Below are 8,591 nucleotides of genomic sequence, written 5' to 3' on the forward strand. Positions count from 1 at the left end.
AGAGAGAGAAATGCTTGAGCAACAAAACTAAGACTAGATCTCAAGGTAAAGACCAGCCCTTGAGTATCATCACCTCCTTAGTTAAGCAATGTAAATGGTTAAGGTCACCACAGAAAATCTTTTAGTTAGGAAAAAAATGCTCAGAATACAAAGCTTTCGTGTTTGGCTCACCCAGGAAGATAGTAAACTCAAAATAAATCTACAGAGAGGTGTGTCTCAAATAGAATTCTGGGTATAGCTATTGGCACATGGAGTTGTTTGAAAGCCAATAAAAATGTGACACATTGTATTGGCAAAGGTGGCACCAACCAGGATTAAGAAACATTATGACAACTCCAAATTTAAACAATTTTTGTGGCCCTAAATTTTTCCTATCAGATGTTTTGCTGATAAATCTGCTCAGTATCCAAGTAGGGCATATTCTACAATGTCCCCTTCAGATATGGCCAAAGAAAGTGGGAGCAAAAGAAGGACATACTGGAAGATGATGCAAGAGCTATAGAAAACCATGAACTGAGGGCAATCAGACAGCAGAACTGGGGTTTATCAATGTTATTTCTTTTGTGTTACTGCATCAAAACTGACTAATAATTTATTCTATTTATTGGAAAATCAGAATACAACTATAAAATAATTACATACATTTAATAATTAGCTTGAACGAATATCAAAAAACACTGATATGAACAGATTTTACTTCAGTCATAGATAAACCTGGCTAGAGTTAAAAGCATATTAATATAAGAACTGTATCTATTTAACATAATCAGAGATTTAAATATGCTGAGTGATTTCTTCTCAGAAAATAAAGCACATGATTTAAGATAGACTCAAAAGTTTAAAAATAAAATCAGACTAAAATAAGTTATTTTCATTGGCCCTAATAAACAGAAAGATACTTAATTTCTTCCATTTAATCTCTTCCATATAATCAAGTTTTATTGTTTTTTCCTACTCTGACAATTATGTCTTATTATTAGAGAATTAAATCCATTTACTCTTAATTACTAATTTATTTGGCTTAATTTACTATTTTATCATTCATTTATATTTGTCTATTATTTGCTTATTTACTCTTATATTAACAAAAATATTTACTTTTTTTTATTATTTCTTTTTTTTTTTTTTTTTGATGATTTACTTTTCCTTCTTCATCTCTGTGTTTCCTCCTAGGATCAACATCTTTGTTGATACAGAATTCAGAATTCTTATAGTGCAATTGTGATGATCAAGACTTCTCATCTTTCTTTTGTGTGTGTTATCGGTTTGCTCTCACATTTGAAGAAGTTTTTGAATTCTGAGTTGGCAGATAATTTCTTTCCATAATTTAAAAGTATTATTCTACTATCATCTTATTCTCAACATTTCTGATGAAAAATACTGATTAGGCAATTACTGATCCATCAGTATTGTTGCAGCTCCTTTTAATATAACTTTCTACTCCACTGTTTTTCAATTTCCTCTTTTTATTTATTTATCAATTTGATTATGATGTGCCTAGATGTAATTTCTCTTAGGTATAGATACTCTTGTTTGGAATTCATGGAGTATGTTGAAACTGTGTTTTGAAGATTTTGTTAGTTTTGAAAATTCTTGTTCAGTATTTATTTAGAAATTGCTTCAGTCTCATATGTCTCTTCAGATTTGTTCTATATTTTTCATTTCTCCTCCCTGCTTCAGTATGAGCATTTAATATTGATATGCCTTCCTGCTCATTAATCCCATTTTGCTTTGACTAATCAATGGAAACAATCTACCAAATTCTTAATTTCAGATGTTGTATTTTTCAGTTCCAATATACAATTTGATTCTCTCATAGATTTCGAGTCCCTGATTAAATTCTCCATTTTTCTTCTATTTTCTTAAACATACAAGACATAATTATTTTAATAATTCTGTCTTTTAATCCCAATATCTGAATCACATTGAGTCATTTCCTATTGTAATTTTTTTCTTTGGTCTTCAGTATTTGGTCATGTATTTACTATACCTCATTTTTTTTTTATTACTAATAATAGACTTGGTGATGACATATGTAGAGGCTCTGAATGGTGACTCCTCTGGCAGGCAGAGTATAGGTACATCACCTGGACCCTGTCAAAGGTTTGTTTTTCGCTTTGTTAGGGCTGGTCTATATTATAGGTTTTCCCTTAACAGCTGGTATCGGCCTTACTTAAGAGGCCTTTCTTAAGTCTCGACTAAAAGTTTGAGTAGTTATAGAGTCTATCCTCCTTGGCACACTTGGAACTCCTGTATTTATTTCCACAAACGTCAAAACTTCTCAAATCTCTGATGCTGTTTTCAACTGTTTTGTTGTTGTTGTTGTTTTAATTTTACTCCACACATGTGTAACTTAGATATCAGCTAATGACTTATGTGCAAAATTTTGAACTTATTTCTCTCTAGGATTTTGACCTTCACATATTAGCAATTTTGGCGGCCCCAGGTTACAGCCTTTGGCTTCTCAGGCCAGTGAGTCTATTGTTTTCTGCTCAGGCACTGTTTCACTGGTGCTGTGATCTGGCAAATACCATTGAGAGAAAAGTCAGTGTGACTTTGAAGCTCACCACATTGTGCTTCCCTTCACTCAGAAATTGTAGTACCGTGCGTCCTAATTGCATTATTTGCCCTCCAGTAATTTGAACTTTTTAAAAAGATATTTTGTCTAGCTTTTATAGCAGATCTTGGGGAAAGTATTGGTATTATACAAGGTACTCATATATGGCTGAAACCTCTCTGGACACTTTTTAGATTTCCTTTTTGTCTTCAGTTTGCAACATTTTATTATGATGTGTCTAGGTTTGGTATATATGTATATATTTTACATTTGTCTTTAAGCCTTTTTGAATTTGTGACTTGATGTGTTTTATCTGATTTGTCTAATTCTCAAACATCTCCTAATTTTTTTTACCATTTTTTCTCCTCCCCTTCTAAGATTGTAATTACATGTATGTTAGACTAATCCTCTGTTTTCTATATATATCTTCTTTTGCATAGTTTTATCATTTTTCTCTCTTCATATCTTAGTATTAATATTTTATTCTGACTTACTTTTAGAAATAAAATAGAAATAGACCCATAGTTCCAATCATCTCTTGAGCTGTGTCTAATCTGTTATTAAACCCATATATCCATATCTGATTTCAGTTATTTTTCTTTTAAAAATATTTTCCATACTCTGCTATTAACCTTTATTTTAGTACATAATTTCTTGAATATTTTAATCAGAGATATTTTTAAGTTTATGTCTGATAACTGCACTATGTAGATGACTCATGGGTTTTTTATTGATATTTCTTATTTTTGTTCAACTTATCTAGTCCGCTGGTAAGTCATTATGTCTCATTATATGCCAGGCATTGTATATAAAAAAATGGAGAGATAATTTGAGGCTCTAGATGATACTTTTCTAGGTTTGGATTTAATTTTGCTTCTAGCAATCAGTTAAGTTAGAAGCAGATCACTTTTCATTTGATGAAGTATTGTGCTGATTTGAATCTGAGTTTAAGTTGATCTTCTATTTTCTGAGTTAGACTGATTTTCTATTTTCTTTTCACTTCTCTTACTTGTGTGCACTTTTTTGAGGTTCCAACCAAAAATCTGGAGTCTTTCCTAGGGAATGCTAGACTTAGGGGACACTGAAATTCCATTTTAGTATCCTCAGCCTTGCAAAGCTGCTAGACTTCTGTAGAGCTTGTCAAACCCTCACCTGTGACTTGCAAATTAGGGAAAGTATCAACAGATATGGTGTTTACCTCTTTATGGTTCTCTGATCAATAGGATCTTGGGCTAAGTGGTGGCCCTCAGAAAAATGAGAAAGATCCAGTTCCTCCTTTCAAATCAGGTTGAAGAGCCAGAATATAAAAAAGATCATTTTAATACATTATATTAAGGGTGTAAACAGCATTATGTGGAAACAAAAGGGGATTTATAGCATGTTATTAATAGATTCCTAAAGGAGATAAGAGTATAAAGTTTTAATTAGAAATAATATAATTATTTATTCTATTTACCCAAGATAATTTTTTTATGCTTGTGGTTCTGGAGTAATAATTAGTTCTTACTTTTATCCTCAAAAAATGTTCCAGTTAAAAAAATTGCATATTAAATTATAAATTACAGAAGTTCACTCTGGCCATATTATTTAAGCCATAAAGAAAAATAGATGAGGGCATACAGTAGTGAAGACATTTCTGTAGCTAAATGGCCTGTCGAAGACACAGGAATGAAACAGCATAATGTGTTCATGTACTGCAACTTAAAGATTGATATAAGAGCAATGAGTAGCCATTGACAAGCAAATATATAGCCAAAGGAGATTTTGGAGGTAATTATAAAAACCCATGTGAGAGATGACATTGACATAATTAAAGGCACAGGGAATGAGGCAAGAGAGGGAACAGATTCAAGAAATACGTAGGAAGTAAAATCAAATACATTTAGTGCTTGAGTGTGTAGAGGTACAGGGTCAATGGACAGAAAGACTTTGTGAACAAATATTTCTAAGAAATTTTACTAAAAATTATATTAAACGTATGCTTTCTACTGTGAGCAATCCTATTATTGTTAAAGTATAAGAAAAGCCCAAGGGAGAATGGGGGAGAGGAGGTCACAAGACAAAAGAAAAATGACCCTGTCCTTATTTCTGTAACAATAATAACAAAATAGGTCAAATATTTCAGGACATCTACTATTATAGAGAAATTAACACCCTCAACACATGGGCATGGTTCCTTCTGGAAAGACACTGTGTTAGTCAGCTCAGGCTACCATAACAAAATACCACAGATTTGGTGGCTTAAAAAATGAAATTCATTTCTCTCAGTTCTGAGAGTTAGGAAATCCAAGATTAAGGTACCAGCTGATTTGGTTCCTGATCAGAACTCTTTTTTGGCTCCTTCTCTCCTTTTTACAGTGGCCCTATATAGGGGAGGAGTTGGGCAGGGGATTCAGATTAGGGTCTCACTTCATGAACTCATTGATCCTTATCTCCTTGGGATCTTATCTTCAGATATAGTTATGTTGGGGAGCAGGGCTTTTGGAGATACACAAGTGAGTTCACAGCAAACACGTATTATAGACCTTTTCTGATGCTTCCAGCATTGTTTAAGGTTTGTATTTGGTTCAGCCAGTGAGGGGTGTTGATGATTGAGGACCCCAAATAGAGAAATTAACAAAACCCTTGTTTTTTCCTTCTGAAAAGGCAACTGAAAAACACAGGTGTTTATGCTTTAGTAGCTAAGAAGGTAGAAAAAAAAACAAAAACAAAAGCAAAAAAATTAAAAACTAAAATCAATATAACTATACTAACAGCAGGGAATTGCATCATGCTTGATGCCTGCTGTTACTGGATGAACGCTTGCCTGTCAGGGTGATTGCTGAGCCACTGTCTCTGGTGTCATCCTACCAATGTGGGCCTCACAATTGGCCCTGGCCACACTCCTGCCTAACAGTGAGGCCCCCAGATGCCACACTGTTTTTCTCCCTCACATCATTCTACTCATTTTTAAAATAATTTTGAGGTCTATTTTAAATACAGTAAAATTCACCCATTTTCATTGTATAATTCACCCATTTTCATTGTATAATTCAACTGTGCAACTGTACAACCATCATCAATCTAATTTTAGAACATTTCAATCACCCTAAAAAGAAACATTATACCATTTACAGTGACTCCCCACTCCCTCCCTCAGCCCGAGTTAACCACTTAATCTACTGTTTCTATAGATATTCATTTTTAAGATGATATTGAAAGTACATAGCTTTCCTCCATTTAAATTATTTCTTTATTTATTTAACCTTAAGCCACCTAAGAAAATAAGTGTCTGATTTGATTCTAGCACTGTGGCCTTGAATAGTGGAGCCTCTTTATTCCAACAGAGATCTCACATGTGGATGGTGGCGGAGAAAGAAATCAATGAGTTGTTTAGGGTTTCCATTCTGCTAAGACTCAGATATAATGCTGTTCCCTCAAACCGAGTGAGCGGGCACTCCAGAGAGGCCGTGACTGCAAGGCCAATCCAGTAATTCTATTTATAAAGACAAAGGAGATGGGAGTTTACTAGCTCTCTGTTTCATTTTGCCAAAATAAAAATCAGTGCACAGGAATAAAAAGAGAGAAACATGTCTAGGAGCTCTGCCTCTGTGGCATGCATAACATTTACTCTTCCCTCTGCAATGTGAAATACAGCCACGGTTTCTGTTCTAATCATAAACCCATGTGTTCTGTAAGTGAGTTCTTGACAGTTCAGCTTATTCGGTTGACCGTAGTTCAGTGCCTGGTTAACTGTGTAGTTTTTATATGTGTTAGACTTTCTAAGCCTTATCCAGTTTTCCCTATTAACCAAAAGTAATACTTATTGAACACTAACTATACATTAGATACTAGGGGGAAATGGAGAACTAGTGGGCACAGTCTCCACCATCCGAGGTCTAAGGTAAGATATTCAAATCAGCAAACTTCAATAAGGGGCACTTGGAAAAAGAGTGAAGTGAGCAGAAAATACACCAGAGTCTTGAGAGGAATATGCATATTCTAAAAAAGAATACTCAATATTATAATTCCCATGATCTATTTTAAATCACAATATTTAGTATGTTTTGAAATACCAAAGAATATTTGAGAAAAAGATAAGATTTTCTATTTATCAAACACAGACTCATTTAAAAATTAATTTCTTGAATAAAGGGTAGTATAAAAACCATGCTCTAAGTGAGTTACAAGCAGTAACTACAAAAGCTCAGAGGAGAGATTACTTCTGGATAGCTCAGGAGGGCTTCGTGGAGGAACTGGTGTCTGAGATAAGCAACTGAAGTTTGCATCATATTGGACAGGCAAGCACACAGCGCAGATTAGGGAGCCCAGGGACTGTTTGGGGAGCTTATGGCACACAGAACAGTCAGTTTTAATCAGACTACTCCTATAGGCAAAGCTGCTTAACCTGAACGGCAGGAGAATGAAATTGAGAACCTGAGTAGAGTCCACAGCAACTCTTTTAAATAACACCAAGCATGAAAAATGGTTAAGGCTTAGTGATATTGCTGATAGGAAACAGAACATGGAAGAGCAGAGGGAAAAGAAAAGAAATATAAAAATGACACTGGGATTTACAGACTCCGTGAACAAGAGATACGATGCAATTAAAAATAAGAACATAGGTTAAAGAGCTGGTTTGGAAGATAATGTGACTAAAAACCCAAGAACTGACATTGTAGAGCTAAAGTTAGCACATGAGGCACAGTGTTTGCAAACCATGGGCTCCTCAATTCCTTCTGCAAGAGTTGTAAAGTGTAGCTGTACTGATATTGGGACAGGCCAGTTCTCTCCCATTTCAAATACTTTGGGGTGAATCCCATCCCATGAAGGACCTCATGCATTTAGAAGAGGTGATACATATATACAATCGAGTATTACTCAGCCATTAAAAAATAATAAAATCTTGACATCTGCAACAACATAGATGGACCTAGAGGGTATTATGCTGAGCAGAGCAAGTCAGACAGAGAAAGACAAATGCCATACAATTTCATTTATATGGAGTCTAAAGAATAAAAGAAACAAAACAGAAATAAACTTGTAGAAACAGAGAACATTTTGATGGTTGCTAGATGGGAGGGATGTTGGGGGGTAGTGAGTGAAAAAGGGGAAGGGATTAAGGAGTACAAGTTAGTAGTTACAAAATAGTCACGGGGATGTAAAGTACAGCATAAGGGATATAGTTATTAACATTGTAATATCTATGTATGGTGTCAGATAGGTACTAGATTTATTGGGGTGATCACTTTGTAAGTTATGTAAATGTCTAATCACTGTTGTACACCTGAAACTAATACAGTACTGTATGCCAACTGTAATTTAAAAATAAAAATAGGCAAAGCATGTCCCAGGGGGCCAGGCACACTGCCCACCCCCCAGGCAGGTGTGGTAGGGGAAGTGCAGAGCACAAGTACTCACACTATTGTGTGGTAGATGAACACTTGAATACCCAGTTTGGGGTTTCTCCAGCACATTGTATAGCAGAATAAAAAACAGCTACATGGTGCTGTTGGGGTCACAGACTCCATGTAGAAGATTTTTTGAGGGGTTCCTATGAATTCTAGTGCAACTGAAGTGAAACAACACAAATGGAAAATGATTAGATAGTATTTCCATGTTAGAAGGACAAATGAAGTTCATCCTTAATTCACTTATTTTATACCAAATTGAATACCATAAAGAACATTCCTAATTGGTCTACGACCCAGAAAAATAACAGAAGGATTTGAAGTTGCAAAGGAAAAGGCACTTCAGTTTTTGGAACAAGTCAAAGTAAGTAAAGAGATTGACAGGGAAACACTCATAGATGTGGCCAGAACATCTCTATGTATTAAAGTTTATGGTGAACTTATTTCTTAACAGAGACCGTAGCTGACTCCATTTTGACATTTAAAAAACAAGATGACACTATTGACCTCTTCATAGTTGAGATCACGGAGATGAAATGTAAAGCTAAAACTAATACAAGCTTAATCAGAGGTCTTGTTTTGGACCATGGGGTATATCATCCTGACATGAAAAAAAAAAGTAGAGGATGCATATATCCTCACGT

The 8,591-nt window shown here is 34.7% G+C and overlaps 1 pseudogene; it reads left to right on the top strand.

Moving 5' to 3' along the window:
• Positions 1–5,327: 5,327 nt before the first annotated feature.
• LOC102886730 overlaps positions 5,328–8,591 on the top strand; it is a 4,599-nt pseudogene continuing 1,335 nt past the window's right edge.

This window comes from Pteropus alecto, unplaced genomic scaffold, assembly GCF_000325575.1.
Source record: "Pteropus alecto unplaced genomic scaffold, ASM32557v1 scaffold121, whole genome shotgun sequence".
In the NCBI taxonomy this organism is placed as follows: domain Eukaryota; kingdom Metazoa; phylum Chordata; class Mammalia; order Chiroptera; family Pteropodidae; genus Pteropus; species Pteropus alecto.